At 42.1% G+C, this 21,320-nt stretch overlaps 1 protein-coding gene across 1 annotated transcript in view; it reads left to right on the top strand.

Moving 5' to 3' along the window:
• Positions 1-667, top strand: part of LOC124721447 (pyruvate dehydrogenase E1 component subunit beta, mitochondrial) — an 85,164-nt gene extending 84,497 nt beyond the window's left edge. The window contains exon 9 of the mRNA XM_047246428.1: positions 124-667. The gene's annotated coding sequence lies outside the window, so the exon portion shown is untranslated. The remainder of the gene's footprint in view (positions 1-123) is intronic.
• Positions 668-21,320: the final 20,653 nt, after the last annotated feature.

Here is a 21,320-nt window from a genome sequence, read left to right as displayed (position 1 = left end):
TTCACTGTAGGTACTACTATATTGGATCTATCTGCCATAGAAAATGTGAATTAATTGCTTATGAAACCATGATTTGTTGTGTTTTTGTAACAAGTACTTACAATGTTTTTCTTTCTTTTTTAGGTGAAGCTGGGGACATAAGCAGTGTGACGTGCATAAATTATTGAATTCCGTGTGAAATGATGAACATTTGTTATATAGTTTGTTAAAATTTTTATTGTTTGTTGTCTCATTTGTTTGTTGTAAATCTGAAGTGATTCTCACAGTGTGGCTGCAATTGCAGAGGAATTTGTTATGTCGCTTAAATTAAGTCTACCTCATAGGCAGCAAATGAACGCTTGATATTATGTAGACCAATTTTTCACGTGATTCCTATGTAAATTTTTTTTTTTTTTTTTTTTTTTTTTTTTTTTTTTTTTTTTTTTTTTTTACTCTGATGAACAAAACAGCTGCAGAACAAGAGTTACACGTGTTAGTGTACTGTCACTGCAAGTTCAGGTGCGGCTTGAAAATTGTAATGTTCTGGATGGAAAGACATGCATAGTAGTTGGTGAGAATAGGTATCATTAGAGATAAATTCTATGATATTATTTTGAATCTTCACTGGCTGCTGATGAGATTCAAAAGTGTTTTTTGCTCATCGATAAATACATAAAACTGGACTATATCATGGTGTAGTTGTGTGAGATTTAGGTTGTGTATTAAATGAAAACCTTACCAAACAAAAATACTATAGTGCTTACAATCTTAAAAGAAATACCATTCCATTCTCAATGTGCCAGCACAGATGACAAAGTTTAACAAATTTTCATTTGAAGCATGCAAACCAGCTGCACTCGTAACAACTTCATCCTTTTTAATACATGCTGGAGAGAATTTTATGCATTGGTTATTACTCAAAAGAGGCAGTTCCATTGTGTGAAAAAGAAATGTGCTACATTTCACCATTGACGAATAACTCAGTTTATTGTGACCCATCACTACTAGCATGTAGAGTGTTGTAAGGAAAATGAATCTCTTTCCCTCCCCCTCTCTCCCGGAGGGGGGGGGGGGGGGGGGGGGGGGAGAGTAGAAGTAGCGCATGCATGTAAAAGTAAATCAATATGCAAGTTTGTCCTGGTGCATATACTGTCTTATATAACTACATAAATAGACAACTTGATGCAAACAAGCATAAGCTGTTCTGAAACGATAAGCTGCTCTGTTGCTTTAAGAAAAGTTTCCTCTGATGTGACAGATTCACAAATTGCTTCTTCAGTAGTTTGGCAAGGTGTGAGGCACCTTCAGACAGTGATAAATGAACACTAAGCAATACCCTATTGTATTTAATTTATATATTATTGCTGTAACAGCACAACGTGTTTCTCCCTGTGTGTAATATTGGATCTACATATCTGTAGTACGTATATTATAGTTTTGCTTTTTAGTATATTTATCCCATCAAAATTTGAGAATTTAAATCTCTTGTCATTTAGCAGCAGTCTCTCAACTGAGTGGAGCAGAAATCGTGAGTTCTTATGTGTTGCATTCAGAAATATTCACTAAGCTGAAATGCACTTGTGTTTTGTAACATTTGCGGTGTAATAAAGGTTGGTTGGAAGGGAAGGGAAGGGAAGGGAAGGGGAGGGGAGGGGGAGGGGGAGGGGGGAGGGGTGGTATCCATGGAGAGAAACGACCCGTTTGGCTGCAGCTCATTGCCAGTAAAAGTGCAAGCAACAGTGACTTAGCTTATCGTAAATTAATATTCTCTTGTACCAAACAATAGCACACAATAAAAGTAAGTTAAATCTCATAAATTAATCTAAGTATGATTAGATTCAATCATATTGTGGCAAATTTAGTTTTAAGATCAGATAGTTTTCAAAATATCTTCTTTTAGCTGGTATTTCAGCTGCTCTTCCTTGCTTCGTGTGTTACAACTAGTACATAGCAGCACTTTGAAATTAGTGGGACCAACTGAACTTTTTGTGGAGACTGTCAGAGTTAACTGAGATGAATACACGTGACATATTTTGTGGACATTCAGTGTTCAGTATTTACTGTACATTATTTTAATGCTGAAGTACATTATAAAACCCACAAGGTCTTGAATCTTGTGTTTTAGTTGGAAAGTGCTGGAGCTCATTGTATTGCAGGTAGCCCACAAGCAGTTAGATAGTACTGAAGGGGAAAAAAGTCTAGAGCTGTTTACAGTTGAATAATGCAGAAACCAGGAAAAAGTCAGGAGAAAATTAGTGTTTAGATAAAAAAAAACACTATTTCTACATTATACATATCCCACTAGCCACCAAGCGGTGTGTGGCAAAGGGTGCTATTCGCGCACCAAAAGTCATGCCCCTCCCCCCCCCCTTCTCTCTCTCTCTCTCTCTCTCTCTCTCTCTCTCTCTCTCTCTCTCTCTCTCTCTGTTCCACTCGTGGATCATGGGATCATGCGAGGGAAAAATGACTGAATGAATGCCTCAGTACGAGCTCTAATTTCCCTTATCTTCGAATGGTGAACATTGCGCACTATGAAAGTTGGGGGTAATAATATATGCTTCACATCCTCAGTGAAGATTGGTTTTTGGAATTTAGTGAGCAGCCTCTTCCATTTAGCGCGTCATCTGTCTGCAAGTGTGTCCCACTTCAAACTTTCTATGAGATTTGTAACGCTCTTGCGATGGCTAACTGTACCAGTAATGAATCTTGCCAATCTTCTTTGGACCTTCTCAATCTCTTGAATCAGACACAACTGGTGAGGGTCCCATACACATGAACAATACTCTAAGACTGGACAAACTAAAGTATTGTAAGCAATTTCCTTTGTTGAAGGACTGCATCGCTTCAGGATTCTACCAATAAACAGCAATCTAGAGTTTGCCTTATCCGTTACTTTTGTAATCTGATTGTTCAATTTGAGATCATTTCAACTAGTCAGACCCAGATACTTGATGGATGTTAACACTTCCAAAGACAGGGCATTTATTTTGTACTCCTACGTTAATGGGGATTGTAGCTTTTGTTATATGCTGTAGGTTACACTTACTAATATTGAGAGATAACTGCCAGCCATTATGCCAAGCATTTATTTTCTGCAAATCCTCATTGATTTGTGTACAACTTTCGTGTGATACTACTTTCCTGTGGACTACAGCATCATCGGCAAACAGTCTAATGCCGCTGTCAATACCATCAACTAGATCGTTTATGTAAATCGTAAAAAGCAGCGGACCTATTACGCTGCCCTGGGGCACACCTGATGTTATGCCTGTTTCTGTTGACGTTTCCCCATTCAGGAAGACATACTGCTCTCTGTTAGAAAGCTTTCTATCCAACCACATATATCATCAGATAGACTGTAAACGTGCACTTTTTGGAGCAAGCAATAGTGCGGAACTGAGTCGAACGCCTTTCGAAAGTCAAGGAATGTGGAATCAACCTGGGAGCCGGTATCTAGAGCCTGTTGTATTTCATGCACATACAGGGTCAGCTGTGTCTCGTATGACTGCTGTTTCCTAAAACCATGCTGGTTTCTGCAGATGAGCTTCTCAGAGTCTAGAAAGGTCATTATGTCTGAATACAAAATATGTTCCATGATTCTACAACAAATCGATGTAAGTGAAATTCGCCAGTAATTATGTGCATCTGATTTTCTACCCTTTTTATAGATTGCTATGACCTGGGCCTTCTCCCAGTCCCATGGAACTTCCGGCTGTTTGATTCAGTTAGCGAAGAAATTTATTGAAGTTTGAGAAAATACTCTGGTTAAGCAACCACCATCAGTTTTAAAGTTTAATATTAATGAGAATGAGCTTACGGGTATGTGTGTGTACTTTAAATCAGTGCTGAAACAGAAAAAGAGCAATAATGTACATATAAACAAGAAGTAATAAATGGAATATTTTCAATGAAACCTATGATATTTTATGTATCATAGAAACCTCTAAATATTGATCTCCTTTATTCATAGCTTAAAAAATATAATTTGACCTTTTTCACCTGCTTGGCTTCAGAAAAAAAGGAAATATTCTTTAAATGTATTCGATAGTGACCTCTTCAAGAATAATATAGTTTGACAATCATTCTTCAAATTTTCCACGAAGAGCGAGCCAATTGGAGAAGAGCGACTTAAAAGGTGCATCATGTCCATCTTGCATTGAGATCTTTAGCCCCCCTTCTCGTCGTCACATTGCAGTCCTGTGCATTCTCCATCTCTTGGCTGGGACACCTTCTTGGGTGCGTTTTCCACCATGCACTATGCAGTGTCGATTTCTGCATTGACGATGACCGTGGATTTCTTTGCATCTGGTATTCAGCATGGTAGCCCATCCGTTGTGGTGGGGCTGCCATGTACCCTGTTGGTTGTAGCCCCCTGACCACACAGGGATCCCTCTGCTGATGCCTGCACCATTAACTCCCCATGTATGCCAAGGGGTAGATGCCCATCCGCCTGGGGCATCGGGACTCCCAGAAATGGCCATCCTACCAGGTGGCCTTTGCTGTGGGTGGGTGGTGCCCGTGGGGAGAGGCCCTGGTCGGAGTGGGTGGCATCAGCACGGATGACACGTGATGAAGCGTAGTCCGTCATCTCTTGCTGGTGGTGAAACACCAGCAGTCTCTAAGAGATCACGAGCTCAATTCAATGCACAGAAGTAGGGCCCCAAATCATTCACCCCCCCCCCCTCCCCTCCCCGGCTACACCATGGGAGGAACATCAGGCTAAGGATGGCAGCGGATCTTATTCGCCCTGGTCGCTGGTATGTTCGAGAGCTAATGGGGAATCTTTCCTGACGAAGCCTCAGTTTTTTGTCGAGTATTTAGAGGACAAGTTTAGGGAGGTGGAGTGCTTGTCCAAAATGAGATCTGGGCCAGTCTTGATCAAAACAGCATCCTCTGCCCAGTCACAGGAGTTACTCGCTTGTGACAAGGTGGGGGATGTTTCTGTAACCATCACGCTCCATAAGAGCTTAAATATGGTCCAGGGTATCACATTTCACAGAGACCTTCTTTTGCAGTCCGACAATGAGCTGCACCACGCCAGTTTAGAGCGACGAGGTGTACATTTCGTCAGGTGTGTCCACTGGGGTCCAGAGGATAATCAGGTTGCTACCGGTGCCTTCATCTTGGCCTTTGAGGGTGATACATTGCCCAAGATGATCAAGGTAGTGGTCTACCGGTGTGATGTGAAGCCCTATATCGCTCCCCCGATCCAGTGCTTTAAGTGCTGGAAGTTCGGTCATATGTCTTCCCGCTGTACTTTCAGTGTCACATGCCGAGATTGCGGACGCCCATCACATCCCACTACTCAATGTGCCCCACCTCCCATATGTGTCAATTGCGGAGAGCACCATAGCACCATTCGCCTTGCTTGCCTGACTCCAGGATTCTCCAGAAAGAAAGGAAAATCATGGACTACAAGACCCTGGACCGACTGACCTACACTGAGGCTAAGAGAAAACTTGAACACCTGCATCCTGCGTGTATGACATCATCTTACGCCACCACAACAGTAGTTCTGGCACCATCAGCTCCGCCAACCCAGGTCACCTCTCAGAGCCGGAAGACTACACCTGCCCCCTTGATGGTGGGGGGGCATTTACCTCCCTGTTGCTCCAGCACCACCTTCTTCGGGAGCAATACCCCCCCCCCCCCCAACCATTGGGGACATCTGTCCCGACTTCTAAGCCGGAGAAGCATAAGTCTGAGCCAGTGAAGTCCTCCCAGCCAGGGAAACCCAAGGAGCAGCGAGAGAAATCCATAAAGAAAACCCCTAAAACCAAGGAAATTATGGTGGCACCCACACCATTGCTGCCTCCAAGCTCTGCGGCTGAGAATGGGGTGGAGTTTTTGGCGTCCACTGAGGACCTAAATCTCGCCAGACCCTCAGACACAATGGATATAGACTGCTCAGGCAATAAATTGGTGGCAGCAGGTGACACCTGCTATCTGCATTGCCCTCCAGGAAACCTTGTTCCCAGCAATGCGGAACCCTGCCCTCCACGGCTATAAGGGATATTACAGGAACCGTTGCGACTATAATCGAGTGTCAGGTGGAGTTTGCGTTTATGTCCTAAACTCAGTCTGTAGTGAACATGTGCCCCTTCAAAACCCTCTTGAAGCTGTGGCTGTCAGAAAAAGGACAACGCAGGAACTAATTGTCTGCAATGTATATCTTCCTCCAGATGGTGCAGTACCCCTGAATGTATTAGCTGCACTGGTTGATCAACTCCCTAAACCTTTCCTACTTCTGGGAGATTTTAATACCCATAACCCCTTGTGGGATGGTACCATGCTTACTGACCGAGGCAGAGATGTCGAAACTTTACTGTCGCAGTTCGACCTCTATCTCTTAAATTCTGGGGCTGCCACACATTTCAGTGTGGCTCATTGTAGTTACTCGGCCTCTGATTTATCAATTTGCAGCCCAGGACTTCTCCCATCTATCCACTGGAGACCACATGATGACCTGTGTGGTAGTAACCACTTCCCCATCTTCCTGTCACTGTCCCTGCATCAGGCACATGGATGCCTGCCCAGATGGGCTTTGAACAAGGCAGACTGGGGAACTTTCACCTCTGCTATCACCACTGAATCTCCCCCACACAGTAACATCGATGTGATGGTTGAGCAGGTGACTAGCACAATTGTTTCTTCGGCAGAAAACACGATCCCTCGCTCTTTAGGGTGCCCGACCTTGGTGGTCTCCGGAAGTCGCTGAAGTAATTAAGGAGCGTTGGCGAGCTCTACAGCGGCGTTAGTGGCACCCTTCCCTGGAGCACCTCATATCCTTTAAGCGGCTCCGTGCCCGTGTTCACTTCCTTATCAAACAATGGAAGGAGGAGCCACATGTCACCTTCCCAAGTCTGGGCAAAGATCAAACAGCTTTTTGGGTACCAGGCCCCAACAGCTGTCCCCGGTGTTACCATAAATGGTGAGTTTTGTACCGATGCAAACACGATTGCCAAGCACTTAGCTGAGCACTTTGGTCAAGCCTCTGTGTCAGAGAATTATGTCCCAGCCTTTCGCACACCCAAACGGTGGCTGGAAGGTAATGTCCTCTCATTCATTACATGTTGCAGTGAATCCTATAACGCCCATTTACAGAGTGGGAGCTTATGAGTGCCGTTGCACATTACCCCAACACAACTCCTGGGTGTGATCGCATCCACAGCCAGATGATTAAATATCTCTCATCTGACTACAAGTGACATCTTGTCATCATCAACAGACTCTGGTGCGATGGCGTCTTTCATCGCAATGGCAGGAGAGCACCATCGTTCCGGTGCTCAAACCTGGTAAAAACTCACTTGATGTGGATAGCTATTGGCCCATCAGCCTCACCAACGTTTTTTGTAAGCTGCTGGAACATATGGTATGTCGGTGGTTGGGTTGGGTTGGGTCCTGGAGTCACGTGGCTTGCTGGCCCATGTCAGGACAGCTTCCACCAGGGTTGCTCTACCACTGATAATCTTGTGTCCAGTGAGTCTGCCATCCGAACAGCCTTTTCCACCAACACCTGATTGCTGTCTTTTTTGACTTACATAAAGAATATGACACGACTTGGTGACATCATATTATTGCCACTTTGTATGAATGGTGTCTCTGGGGACCACTCCCGATTTTTATCCAAAACTTCCTGTCGCTCCGTACTTTCCGTGTCCAAGTTGGTGGCTCCCATAGTTCCATCCATATCCAGGAGAAAGGAGTCCCGCAGGGCTCTTTATTGAGTTTCTCTCTATTTTTAGTGGCCATAAATGGTGTAGCAGCAGCTGTCAGGCACTCCGTCTCACCTTCTCTTTATGCAGACAACTTCTGCATTTCGTACTGCTGCTCCAGTACTGTTGTACACTCTTGGAAATTGAAATAAGAACACCGTGAATTCATTGTCCCAGGAAGGGGAAACTTTATTGACACATTCCTGGGGTCAGATACATCACATGATCACACTGACAGAACCACAGGCACATAGACACAGGCAAGAGAGCATGCACAATGTCGGCACTAGTACAGTGTATATCCACCTTTCGCAGCAATGCAGGCTGCTATTCTCCCATGGAGACGATCGTAGAGATGCTGGATGTAGTCCTGTGTTACGGCTTGCCATGCCATTTCCACCTGGCGCCTCAGTTGGACCAGCGTTCGTGCTGGACGTGCAGACCGCGTGAGACGACGCTTCATCCAGTCCCAAACATGCTCAATGGGGGACAGATCCGGAGATCTTGCTGGCCAGGGTAGTTGACTTACACCTTCTAGAGCACGTTGGGTGGCACGGGATACATGCGGACATGCATTGTCCTGTTGGAACAGCAAGTTCCCTTGCCGGTCTAGGAATGGTAGAACGATGGGTTCGATGACGGTTTGGATGTACCGTGCACTATTCAGTGTCCCCTCGACGATCACCAGTGGTGTACGGCCAGTGTAGGAGATCGCTTCCCACACCATGATGCCGGGTGTTGGCCGTGTGTGCCTCGGTCGTATGCAGTCCTGATTGTGGCGCTCACCTGCACGGCGCCAAACACGCATACGACCATCATTGGCACCAAGGCAGAAGCGACTCATCGCTGAAGACGACACGTCTCCATTCGTCCCTCCATTCACGCCTGTCGCGACACCACTGGAGGCGGGCTGCATGATGTTGGGGCGTGAGCGGAAGACGGCCTAACGGTGTGCGGGACCGTAGCCCAGCTTCATGGAGACGGTTGCGAATGGTCCTCGCCGATACCCCAGGAGCAACAGTGTCCCTAATTTGCTGGGAAATGGCGGTGCGGTCCTCTATGGCACTGCGTAGGATCCTACGGTCTTGGCGTGCATCCGTGCGTCGCTGCGGTCCGGTCCCAGGTCAACGGGCACGTGCACCTTCCGCCGACCACTGGCGACAACATCGATGTACTGTGGAGACCTCACGCCCCACGTGTTGAGCAATTCGGTGGTACGTCCACCTGGCCTCCCGCATGCCCACTATACGCCCTCGCTCAAAGTCCGTCAACTGCACATACGGTTCACGTCCACGCTGTCGCGGCATGCTACCAGTGTTAAAGACTGCGATGGAGCTCCGTATGCCACGGCAAACTGGCTGACACTGACGGCGGTGGTGCACAAATGCTGCGCAGCTAGCGCCATTCGACGGCCGACACCGCGGTTCCTGGTGTGTCCGCTGTGCCGTGCGTGTGATCATTGCTTGTACAGCCCTCTCGCAGTGTCCGGAGCAAGTATGGTGGGTCTGACACACCGGTGTCAATGTGTTCTTTTTTCCATTTCCAGGAGTGTAGTTGAGCAACACCTCCAGGGAGCCATCCAAAACGCATTTGTGGGTTCTAGCCCATGGCTTCCAGTTTTCAGCCGCAAAGTCGTGTCGTGCACTTCTGTCAGTCATTACCCTTCATCCGGAAGCCGCACTTTACCTTAATGATGATCCGCTCACTGTAGTGGAGACATATCGATTCTTAGGACTGGTTTTTGACGCCTGATTGACTTGGCTTCCTCATCTTCGTCAGCTTAAGTGGAACTGCTGGCAGCACCTCAATGCCCTCTGTTGCCTGAGCAACGCTAGTTGGGGTGCAGATTGCTGTACACTGCAGCAGCTCTACAGAGCCCTTGTCCAATCCCGAATTGACTATAGGAGTGTGGTTTATGATTCGGCAGTGTGTTCAGCATTGCATTTACTAGACCTTGTGCACCACTGTGGGGTTCGAATAGTGACAGGAGCTTTTAGGACGAGTCCAGTGACAGCGTACTGGTGGATGCTGGTGTCCCTTTGCTGCAGATCAGATGTGCGCAACTGCTCGCCAGTTACGCAGCACACATTCATAGTTCTCCTGAGCACCCGAATTACCATCTCCTTTTCCTGCCCGCGGCAGTCCATCTCCTGCATCGGCGGCCCAGATCGGGGCTAACGATTGCGGTTTGCGTGCGATCCTTTCTCTCCGAACTGGAGTCCTTCCGTTTGTGAACACCTCTACTTACGGTCTGTTCACGTACACCTCCATGGTGTATGCCTTAGCCACAGCTTCATCTGGACCTTTTGCATGGCCCTTCCTCTCGATTCTTGATGTGTTCCGGGGCTCTGAAGCGGTTTACACCAACGGCTCAATGGCTGACGGTCACGTAGGCTTTACATGTGTTCATGGAGGACATATTGAGCAGCACTCCATGCCAGTTGGCTGCAGAGCTGGCGGCAATATCTCGTGCTCTTGAGTACATCCGCTCATGCCCTGACGAGTCATTTATCCTGTGTACTGACTCATTGAGCAGCCTACAAGCTATCAACCAGTGCTACCCTCGCCACCCTCTGGTAGCTTCCATTCAGGAGTCTGTCTATGCCCTGGAACAGTCCCACCGTTCCATGGTGTTTGTGTGGACCCCAGGACATGGAATCCCCGGCAACGAACTTGCCAACAGGCTGGCCAAACAGGCGACGCAGAAACAGCTTCTGGAGGTCGAAGATGCCTAAGCTGACTTGCATTCTGTCTTGCACTGCAGGGTTTTCCAGCTTTGGGAGATGGAATGGCATAACAGTATGCACAACAAACTGCATGTCATTAAGGAGACTATGAAGGTGTGGAGGTCTTCCATGCAGGCCTCTCACAGGGAATCAGTTGTCGTCTGCCGGCTCCGCATTGGCCATATGTGGCTAACACATGGTCTAATCTGTCGTGAGGACCCACCTCAGTGTCACTGTGGCTCCCAAATGACAGTCGTCCACCTCTTGCTGGACTGTCCACTTTTAGCCACTCTGCGGGAGACTTAACTTTCCCAGCACCCTGCCTTCGGTGTTGGGCAACAGTGCCTACACAGCAGCTTTAGTTTTACGTTTTATCTGTAAGAGTGGGTTTTATACTTCTGTATAGCGTATGTCCTTTGTCCCTTTGTGTCTTTCACTCTAGTGCTTTTTGGGGTGAATGTTTCAATAAATTGCAGAGTGGCTGGCTTTCTCTTTTGTATTCTCGTGGTTGGCCAGCCACTGCAATCTGCTTTCATGGTTTACTCTCTTCTGCTTCTAACGTGTCTCTGTTGTTTTCTTGTCCTCTTTTGTTCCTTTTAGTGTTTGTTGCCTTCCCTTCAATCTCATGGCTTTTCCTTTCTTTCCGTTTTGCGTTATATGTTTTGTCAGTTTTGTTCTCGCCCTTGTGGCATTGTTTTATTAGGAACAAGGGACCGATGACCTAATAGTTTGGTCCCTTCTCCCGCCTTTAAACCAACCAACCAAAAACTCTAGCATTATCAAAGGAGAGTCATAGCACAGTGATTGATGTGTGTTTAAGCTGTAATATTTTTGTCTGCTCAATTTGAATTACGCAGTAAAGTAATTTGACAACACTTCTTTCTTAGGTTAAGAGTTGGTAGAGGCAAAGTTAAGTGAGTTGCAATGGAAACATGCTGCGAGTGTCATATTTCAGGCACTGTTAGTGTTGCTGTGCTGACTGGGATCTTCTCAAAAATGTGAGCAATGCCTGACAACATGTGTGGTGTTTTTCTGAACCATATTTTACATAGAAAGTGGAGAAACAAAATGTGGGAAAGCCCTCAAGAGCTCAGCAGCTGTGAAAGGCACCCAAAGCAAGACAGAATACTAAGTGACAACTAATTTGTTCTGGGAACATTCAAATCTCGTTCTTTATGAGATAAAAATCAACAACCTCTAACAGCTGATACAGCTGAATTGGTGTGAATCCAAAATGTTCGTCTGTTATTGGCAGCACTCTTTGTAGTTATTCTCACAATGCAGTCAACACTAGAACCTTTAGGGGTATGGTTTAAATTCAGCCTATGGTTGATTTTATTATTTCTCCCATCACATACGCTGCATTTGTAGTTTAGTAATTCAACCCACTGTAAGTCCATTGATGTTAATTTGCAAAATTCTGGAAATTATGCAGCTAATGAATTGTACAAGAACCCCAGATCTTTCAGACAAATTCAAATTTTCTGAGTAGTTGAGTCAAGCGAAGAAGACTGCCTCTTCTTCTTTGTACCTTCTCCAAATACTGTAGGAAGAACATTTTGAATGTCCCATATTGGAGGATGTTTGTGTAGCCACCTAATTACTTTAAGCTTTGTCCCTATGTCATCGATAAATATTGTGTCCTACAGGAAATGGTGACTTTGGGTTTTTTGCCATGATTGCAAGTAGTGAACAAACTTTTTAGATGACATTCAAACTGAAGGTGGACTATATCAGTGATTGATGTGAAACAACCTTTGACGTGAAACCTTTAACACGCTGATTATTTATGCTTATGCACACATGAAGGTAGAGACAGGTGACGTGACACAGCAGTTAGCACACTGGACTCGCATTTGGGAGGGCAATGGTTCAAACCCATGTCCAGCCATCCTGATTTAGGTTTTTAGTGATGTCCGTAAATCGCTTCATGCAAATGTTGGGATGGTTCCTTTGAAGGGGCACGGCCCGTTTCATGTGAACAGTAACATACCCCCGTACCAGCCAAATTGTGATGATGAAAATATCTACCATCACCAGGATTCAAACAGGTTACCATATGCGTTGTACATAGTTTATGATCAAAACAGTCTAAATTATGTTTTATATATTAGATCACTTTCAAATTCAGAACAAAAACATAGGTACAGATTGTATATCAATTAGTTTTTCTCCAGAGTATGCTGATATAATAACCCCATACATAGCAATTATATACAACCACTTGCTGAACAAAAGATCTGTACCTAAAGACTGGTCAGTTGCACAGTACGATCAACACTTCAAAAAGGAAACAGCAGTTATCTACTGAATTACAGACCCATATCACTTACATCAATTTTCAGTAGGATTTGCAGATGCTGTGTTCGAACAGTATGAATTAGCATGAAGAAAATGATTTGTTGACATTTAGCTGTATTCAGAAAATATCATTCTAATGAAGCACAACTAGCTCTTTATTCACATGAAGAAATGATTGCTGTCTACAGGGGATCTCAACTTGATTCCATATTTCTAGATTTCCATAAGGCCTTTGACACAGTTTCTCATGAGCAGCTTCTAATCCAATTGTGTGTCTATGGAGTATCATCTCAGCTGTGCAACTGGACTCGTGATTTCTTGTCAGGAATGTCACAGTTTGTAGTAATCAATGGTAAGTCATCAAGTAAATCAGAAGTGATAGGTATCTGGTATTCCCAACGGAAGTTTTATAGGCCCTCTCTGCTGTTTCTAAATGATTTAGGAGACAATCAGAGCAGCCCTCTTAGTTTGTTTGCAGATATTGTCATTTACCATCTAGCAGAGTCATCATAAGACCAAAACCAATCGCAAAATGATTTAGATAATATATCTTTATGGTGCAAAACGTGGAAATTTACTGTAAATAAATAATACCCATGAGTACAAATACTAAAAGGAATCTGTTACACAATAAATCACACATATCTAAAGGCCATCAATTCAGCTAAATACCTAGGTACTACAATTACAAACAACTGAAAATATTGTGGGAAAGGTGAATCAAAGAGTGTTTTATTGGCAGAATATTTAAGAGGATGCAACAGGTCTGCTAGAGACTGCCTGCACTATGCTTATCCACCCTCTTATGGCATACTGCTGTGCAGTATGGGCTATAGACCAGGTACAAGTAATGGAGGACATCAAAAAAGTTCAAAGAAGTGCAGCTCGTTAGTGTTATTGCGAAACAAGGGAGGGAGTGTCACAGATATGATATGTAAATTGGGGTGGCAATCATTAAGACAAAGGCATTTTTCATTGCAGCAAGATCTTTTCACAAAATTTCAGGCACTGACTTTTTCTGAATGCAAAAATGTTTTGTTGACAACATTCTGCACAGAGAGAAATGATCACCATAATAAAATAACAAAAAAGAGCTCTCACAAAAAGATTTATGTGTTTGTTTTCCCACTGCTGTTCAGGAGTGGAACAGTAGTGAAACAATCTGAAAGTGAGTCAGTGAACCCTCTACCAGGAAGTTAAAATGATGTATTATAAAAGTAAAATCAAAATAAAAAGTGTATTCATATATTAGCTACTGTAGAGTACTGTCATGGTGATTATGCCTACTCATCATCATTGATTTTGTCAAAATTTATTGTATACACACAGCTCAGCCAGAAATGAAAGTGAAAGAAGTGGGAGCTCCAGATGACCCAAGGGTTTAGGAAAAATAGCATTTTTGGTTCAGGTCAGGCAGGCTGTGAGCCATTTATGTTAGTGCAGCTCTCACACTGCCTAAAGAGTTCAGAACTGTGATGCAAGAATAGTAGGGATGAGTCCTATGCAGAAACAGTCTTTTTCTATTTTCATTTTCAATTTGTAGCTTACTTACACTGCAAATAAACCTAAACAAAGCTCAGTACATGGTATTTATTAATATTTTCATAAAAGTAGAGGACAATAAATACCACAGTTATATGATGAGATTTTTCAAGATTGTCATCACTCAGACAGTATTAAAGTGACACCCCCTGCCCCCCCCCCTCCCCAAACACAATTCTCTAGTGCAACCCTGCAAGAGCACGTATAAAATTATTTTATATATATATATATATATATATATATACATTTTTTTTTTTGTGGGAGCAGATCTGTCATTATGGACTATTTTTAATATTTTGGAAGAGGAGTGGTGACTTGTAAGTTGCCATAAGAAAGTTTCAGTTATGATACTGTTAAAAGCCTATGTAATACTAACTTTTAAATCATTTTCTAAAAAGAAAAACTCCTGGCTACACTATATTTTACCTTTCCTTGAGAGCTAGGGGCCATCACCATCCCCCCCCCCCCCTCCCCCCCGACATGTGCCTTCTTGCAACCATGAAATGTCTGTTTTCATCATCAGGTGAAGAATTTGATCAGAAAGCTTCAAAACTACTTTTATTTTATTGAGAGAAAAAGAAATCCCATCCCAACAAAACTGCGGCATTTCTGTAATAGTTTTAAATAGCCTTCCACTTCCTGTTGGCCAGCGGTACTAGGCGCCCCAGTCCGGAACCGCGTGACTGCAACAGTCGCAGGTTCGAATCCTGCCTCGGGCATGGATGTGTTGTGATGTCCTTAGGTTAGTTAGGTTTAAGAGTTCTAAGTTCTAGGGGGACTGGTGACCTCAGATGTAAAGTCCCATAGTGCTCAGAGGCATTTGAACCACGTCCTGTATGTCACTCCTGCTACCTCCAGAATTTCCAATCAACATTGTTAAAAGCCTTCTCAAAGTCCACAAATGCTATAAATGTAGATTTGCCCTTCCTTAACCTATCTTCTAAGTTAAATTGTAGGATCAATATTGCCTTGCATGTTGCTACATTCCTCTGGAATGCAAACTGACCTTCCCCTATGTCTGCTTCTATCAGTTTTTCCATTCTTCTGTTTTGAGTCCGCTCCAAAATGATTTACACAACCAAAATTAAGTTTTGTCACTCGCAGTGTGTTTACTAAAATCTGTTCACTTTTTTTTTCATTCTCTGAGCGGAGTGGAGCATGAAGTTTGAGAACTGTTGCAACTAGCATAGCTGAGTACACTTGTCGGCAGAATCAATATCACTTCCACTGTACAAAGTGCAAGATCACATGACTGTGAATGACTTACACATAAATGCTTTAACTGTTGAAAAAAGTGTATAAACTGGCAGTGCCTATTTGATGTGTCCATAGTACGTAAAGAAAAATTGCGTATGGTCAGTTATGACATGCCATGACCAAGATTTATGGCACACAACAAGCAGTTTAGAAAGTACTTCCATTTATTGTTGTGAAAAGTAACTGAACAAACACTTTGTGCATTTTAGTTACTTCAGCTCTAAAACAAGGTTCGAGAGGTTTTTACCGTATTAACTTACATATCAGTATCTATTGATTATGGCTTTAACACTGAGGAAAGAAAAAAATCATTGAGGGAAAACTTAAAAAGAAGAACTATATAAATGGTATTAATGGTAGATCCAAAGGCGAGAGAGTAGTGTGTGGTGGTGGGAGGATGCCATACATCTTTCCACATGGAAAAGCCGCTTAATCACAACATGTGGGTTCGAAAGACTATGACATATGATGGGCAGTGCATAGTTTACTTATTCTTTCTCTATATATTAATGAGCGTTTTTCTCAGCGATACCCCTATGAGTATTTAAGGAATTGTTAGACCATCATTTGCTGTCATTTATCTTTGTTTCTTTATTATGAAGTTTTTCACCTCTGTAGGGCCTTTCAAGCTGCTGCGGGTACATTTCAAGTGTTGTGTAGATACATGGTAGAAACAGCCAACATTGCCAGCTGCAATCTTTGCTATTTTGAAAGACGTAACCAATGTGATCAACTCCAGATCTCATCTATTTCACAATGACACTGACAATTTCCTGTAAGACACTGAATTTTATGAATTATTTATATTTACAAATCCTTCACTGTCTTGTTTTATTCATCCTTTTGGAACCATATTAAAATTTAAGATCTTGTCATGCCCAGAAACCCACTGCTCTGGATGTGGCACAGTTAGCCATCCCCCTAGAGCCAGCCCTGCCAGAGTGAGACTCAAACCTGGATTTCCTGCTTGTCACAGGAAATCACCTCAGTAACTTTGGCTATCCAAGCATGCTTCTCCAGATGATGCGGACCCATAATTGCAGTTTTTGAGTTCATTCTAAACATCACTTATTTTTTAAAAAATCAAAATGCTAACTTAAATCTTCAGAAAAAGATCTGTCACACCAAATATAAAACATTAATATAATTTTCAGACTAAAAAAATCAATTTGTGCTACTTTTCTCTCTCTTTCAATACTTGTTGTTCTTTTTCTTCTTCAAGGCTCTACAGCCCTTGATGGACCTTAGCCTGCTCTAGGACAACATTCCGCTCATCCCTGTCCAACGTCTTGCATCTCTGTTCTGACACCAGGAATTTTTAGATCTTCTTGTATGTCATCAAAGTTTTGCTCTTCTCCTGCTTCTTTGTCCCACTGGGTATAGTAGCAGTGCTGTTTTAGTTGGCTTCCCATGTTCTGCGGGAAAAAGATGGCTGGCCCATTTCAGATGGTTTATCTTAATTAAGTTTATGATTTCATAATCTGTAAAATTAAAAATTTTATCATTTGTGTTATGCTTCACATTCATTAATGGCCCCCATAGATTTTGTGTAACACCTTTGGTTAAAAACATCCCATTAGTTTTTCACACTGTTGTCAGTGTCCAGGTTCATAAGTGGACATATTAAAGTTGTCTACAGTTGACACTTTGTTCTCCTGGAGAGGTTTCGGGAGTTAAGTTTATAGCATTTGTTTTTTATATATATGGAGATAGACAAATGCGCGTATACGAAGCTATGGCTAAGTTACGTGATTAATATTGAAATAAGAGCAAGTTTAGTTAATATTACATTTTAGACTAGTGTATATACTTATTCTCTAGGCTATCTATTGAAGGTTTCGCTTTTCTGACCGAAAAGGAAGTATTTCGTAAAAGGTAGTCACTAGTTCTGTTTACGTTTTTTGTGTAAATTTCGAGCGAGTGTAGATTTTCGTTTTTGACTAGAGTTATCGCTTCAACGTCAGATTAATTCGTGTTGGTCATGCAGAGTTTAGGTAGTTAAAACTTTCGAAAGTAAGTTTAAAAGTTTGTGTACATTACTGTTTATTTACGGATTAGCTCGCTACAGGTTACGAAACTACTGTGGTCTTGTGCCAACTTATTCTCTGCTTTTGTGTTAAGTTTGTCTATCAAATCAAGTGTGACAAATGTGGTGGTTACCGTAGAAATTTGAAAGACGGGGTGTTCTGTGTAGCCTGTAAGTTATGATTTCATTGGGGCAAATGTAGCGGCGAGGAAACACGGGTAACAAGGCTCTTCCATGGCAGTGTAGGTTATGTAGAAACAACAGAAAAATTGCTGAACAGGAGGCAAAAATTTGTGCCCTTAAGGCTGAATTAGAAAATGCAAACTTGGAACTATGTAGATTAAGGGAGGAAAAAGAGACTGGGAACTGGGAACACGTAGCAAGCAAAGGGTGAAAAAGGGTAACACTTGAAAAAATCCAGAAATTCCATTAGTAATTCAGTTTGACTTGCTGTCTGAAGTGGAGGAAGGGCCTCATCCAGATGTAGTTGAAAGTAGGGTGAAGCAGAATATTAGCTTAAATAAAAAAAAAAAAAACACGTCGCGATCAAACCAGAATAGGAAAAGAGGAATTCTGCTTGTAGGCAGCAGTCATAGGAGGGATGTGGGCCAGCAGCTTCAGGAGAAATTAGGTGCAGGGTAAAAGGTCACTAGTTTTGTGAAACCAAGTGCTAGCCTTAACCAGGTGACAAAACTTAGGTCAGCTATGCAGGGACTTTGAGAAGGAAGATCAGGTAATTATAGTTGGGGGGAGCAGGAAACAGCCTGGCTATGAATCCAAGATACAGTATTAGGAGTGACCTGGATAAAATAGGAGCAGAAACTGAGAACACAAATGTGGGGTTTGTGGAGGTCTTTCAGCACCATGATCTGCCCTGGGTAAACACAGGTGTAAGACATGTTAACACTGAGCTGAACAGGATGCTCCAGACACCAGCAAAATCTCACATAAGTGTTCCAGTAAATGCTATTGGTAGGTGGGGGTACACTACACATGGCCTGCAACTGAATATGATGGGGAAAAATAAGTTAGATTCTCTATTAGCAGAAACTGTAAGGGGGTCCACAGTCACTAGGGGTGATCCCTGTGGTTAATGGGTCCAGACAGACAGGGTTTTTTTAGGTTAAAGCCAAAGGCCAGACAGATGACAATCAAGATAATAGAACAAAAGAAACTTCATGTACAGTAAATAGGGGTAAAGCTAAGGGCAGTATCAACTTACTTCATCAAAATATCAGGGGAATAAAAGATAAAATAGATGAGCTATTAGTGTGTTTAGATGATATCAAAACTAAGAATGAAATTAATATACTCTGTCTGTCTGTCTGAAAACCGTGTAACTGTGGGCATGGATAGTGTCAGTATAAGTGGGTATAACTTAGCATCTTACACTTGTAGGTCTAGGACGGATAAAGGAAGAGTTGCCATTTTCATAAAACAAGGGTATAAATGTAAAACTGTAGAAGTAAGCAAATTTTGTGTTGACCAAAACTTTGAGGTTTGTGCATGTGAACTTCAGCTAGATAATGTAGTATTGATGTTAGCAACAGTGTACAGGTCCCCATTAGGAGACTGGGAGCTGTTCATAAAAAAGTTTGACTCCCTATTATACTGTCTGTCAGACAAAAAGAAAAAGTTATTAATCTGTGGTGATTTGAATGTAAACTTTCTAAGTAATTCTGATAGGAAAAGTGAACTAGAAGTGTTATTAACAACATATGACTTAGAATCAGTGATCAATTTCCCTACATGTATAGCTCAGGACAGTAGCACGCTAATAGATAATGTATTTGTACAGAAAGAGAATGTAAAACAAACACACGCTTTCCCTGTGGTAAATGGATTGTCAGACCACGCTGCACAACTGATTAACTTACAAAATCTAACAGGGTGTACAGTTCGGAAACCATTAAGTAAAAGTGTGAGGTCGCTCAACCTGGTATCTATAGAGCACTTCAGGGAAAGCTTAAGAAATGTTAATTGGGGAGATGTATATAATGAGCCAAATGCTAATGACAAATGCAACATATTTCCTGATAAATTTATGTCCCTTTTTGAACATTGTTTCCCAAAGAAAATTTCTAAATTTAACAAAACACACTTTTCGAAGAAACCTTGGATTATTGCAGGTATTAAAGTGTATTGAGAAAGGAAAAGGAAACTGTATGAGACAGCAAGAACTAGTAAAGATCCAAAGTAGTTTTACACTATAAAAATTATTGTAACATACTGAGGAAAGTTGTGAGGAAATTAAGAAATATGTATGTCAGAGAAGAAATTAACAACTCCGGCAATAAAATAAAATCAATATGGAATGTTGTTAGGATGGAGACAGGAAAAGTAACCACTGGGGTGGGTAGTATTACTATTAAAGAGAATGAGACCATCCTAACCAACAGTACACAAGTAGCTAATGTATTTAACAACCGTTTCTTAAGTGTAGGAGAAAAAATTGGTGAGAACAGTTTAAAAGAAAAAGCGAGGCAGTACAGGGAAGAGTCTGTTTTGAAAAAATTTAGTCAGATTAACTTTCACCTAACAACCTCTTGTAAAATAAGTAAAATTATTAAATCTTTGAAAAATAAATGTTCTGTTGGAGTAGATGACAACTCTAATAAGATATTAAAATAATGTGGAGCAATTACAGCTGATGTTCTGAGTCACATATGTAATGCATCACTAACTCAAGGTATTTTCCCAGATAGGTTACAATGTGCCATTGTCAGGCCTCTCTACAAAAAGGGGGACACCACAGATGTCAATAATTATCTGCCAGTATCCTTGCTTACAGCATTTTCAGAAACCTTTGAGAAAGTAATGTACTCAAGTGGTTAGTCATCTCAACAGTAATGGGATACTTATTAAATCACAGTTCGGATTTCAAAAATGCTGTTCCACTGATACAGCAATGTACAGTTTCACTGTCCACATAATAGTCTTTAAATAGCAAAATGTCAGAAACAGGAATTTTCTGTGACTTGTCCAAAGCATTTGATTGTATGAACCATGACATTATGTTACAGAAATTACAATTCTATGGTATAAATGGAATAGCATATGAGTGGTTTAAGTCATACCTACAGAACAGAAAGCAAAAAGTTTCCTTATATGGGTCAAGCGATTTAAATAAGCTTCCCGCTTCATCTAACTGGGGTGAAATTACGTTAGATGTTCCACAGGGTTGAATCATGGGTCCTCTTCTGTTCTTGATATATGTGAACGACCTCCCTTCCTATCTGAAACAGGAAGCTGAACTGACACTGTTTGCTGATGATACAAGCATCATTATTAACCCAGTAAAAGAAACTCCAATTGAAAATGATGCAAATAAGGTTTTTGGACAAGTCATTAATTGGTTTTCTGCAAATGGGCTTGTTCTAAACTTTGAAAAAACACAGAACATCCAATTTTCGGCTGCAAAAAGTACAGTTCCTTCAATAACTATAACACATCAACAGAAGTCAGTAGACAGGGTAGAGCATACTAAGTTTTTGGGTGTACATATAGATGAGAATCTTAATTGGAAAATTTATATTTTGGATCTTCTAAAGCGACTAGGTTCAGCAACTTTTGCAATCAGAACAATTGCCAATTTTGAGGATATAGAAATTTGTAAGCTAACATAATTTGCATACTTTCACTCTCTGATGTCATATGGAATAATATTTTGTGGTAACTCAAAATTTAGACAAAAAGTATTCACTGCTCAAAAGAAAGTGGTTAGAATAATGTGTGGGGTTCATAGTCGTACATCTTGTAGGCATCTTTTTAAAA

Source organism: Schistocerca piceifrons, chromosome X (assembly GCF_021461385.2).
Source record: "Schistocerca piceifrons isolate TAMUIC-IGC-003096 chromosome X, iqSchPice1.1, whole genome shotgun sequence".
NCBI lineage: Eukaryota > Metazoa > Arthropoda > Insecta > Orthoptera > Acrididae > Schistocerca > Schistocerca piceifrons.
Note: the sequence above shows the minus strand (reverse complement) of the source record. Positions and strands in the feature narration are given on the sequence as shown.